The following is a 942-nucleotide window of genomic DNA, read 5'->3' as shown; positions in this document are numbered from 1 at the left end:
ATGGGAGAGAGATGGAGACTGGGCCGGGGGGAGGTAGAAACTGGGGAATGTGGTAGAGAGGATGAGGAAAAGGGGATGAGAGAAAATGGGGAGGGAGAGAAAGTGTGATTGGGGAGGCGGTGAAAGAGACTGAGGCAGAGGAAGAGAGACTGAGGAAGAGGGGAAAGAGAAAAACTGGGATGGAAGATAGTGAAAGAGACTGAGGTAGAGATAGTGAGTGGGAAATGATGGGATTGAGGGAAGCATTTGTAACAAAATGGATGATCACTTCTTGGCCTTTTGGCTAAGATCCAGTGTAGTATTGACATGTTGTACTTGATTGAAGTCATAAGGTTTCATTGTGGTTTCATTTGAAGCAAGTTTTTAAAGCACCATCTCAATCTTTTGGCTAAGGTGCAATTGAAATCAAGCCTCGAGGGAGGTGCAATGCCTGTTCCAAGCAGCTTGGATCATGTAGATCAAGCCCAAGACAGGAAGTGAGAGGCCTGTCTTGTCAGCTTGGATCTGGAATGTCTCACTTGCTGAGACTCTGAATTGGACTTTGATTGGATTGAATTGGATAAACAAAAAAGAGTAACAAAATGGATGCATTGAAAACACGAGTCGATATGAGTCCATATGTGCTAATAACTATTTCAGAGATGTGACTGCAAGACGACCAAAGCTAGGACCTAAATATTCACAGTATCTGACATTTTGGAAGAATGGGAAGCTAAGAAAAGTTGCCATGGTAGCTTGGTTAATTGAGGATGATATCAGTATAGGAACAAGAAATGACAGTCCAGAAGATCAAGGTGTAGAATCTGTTTGGGTAGAGATAGAAAACAGCAAAAGTAAGAGGTAATTTATGGGAGTTATTTACAGGCCCCATAAAAGTGTCTGCAGTATAAGATGGAATATACAGAAAGAAATGATGGGGGCTTGTAAGAAAGGTCCTTCAGT

At 42.3% G+C, this 942-nt stretch overlaps 1 pseudogene; it reads left to right on the top strand.

Moving 5' to 3' along the window:
* The first annotated feature begins 263 nt into the window (after positions 1–263).
* LOC145347169 (U2 spliceosomal RNA) lies at positions 264–404 on the top strand (annotated as a pseudogene).
* Positions 405–942: the final 538 nt, after the last annotated feature.

Source organism: Carcharhinus amblyrhynchos, chromosome 8, assembly GCF_965287045.1.
Source record: "Carcharhinus amblyrhynchos chromosome 8, sCarAmb.v2.hapA, whole genome shotgun sequence".
NCBI lineage: Eukaryota > Metazoa > Chordata > Chondrichthyes > Carcharhiniformes > Carcharhinidae > Carcharhinus > Carcharhinus amblyrhynchos.
Note: the sequence above shows the minus strand (reverse complement) of the source record. Positions and strands in the feature narration are given on the sequence as shown.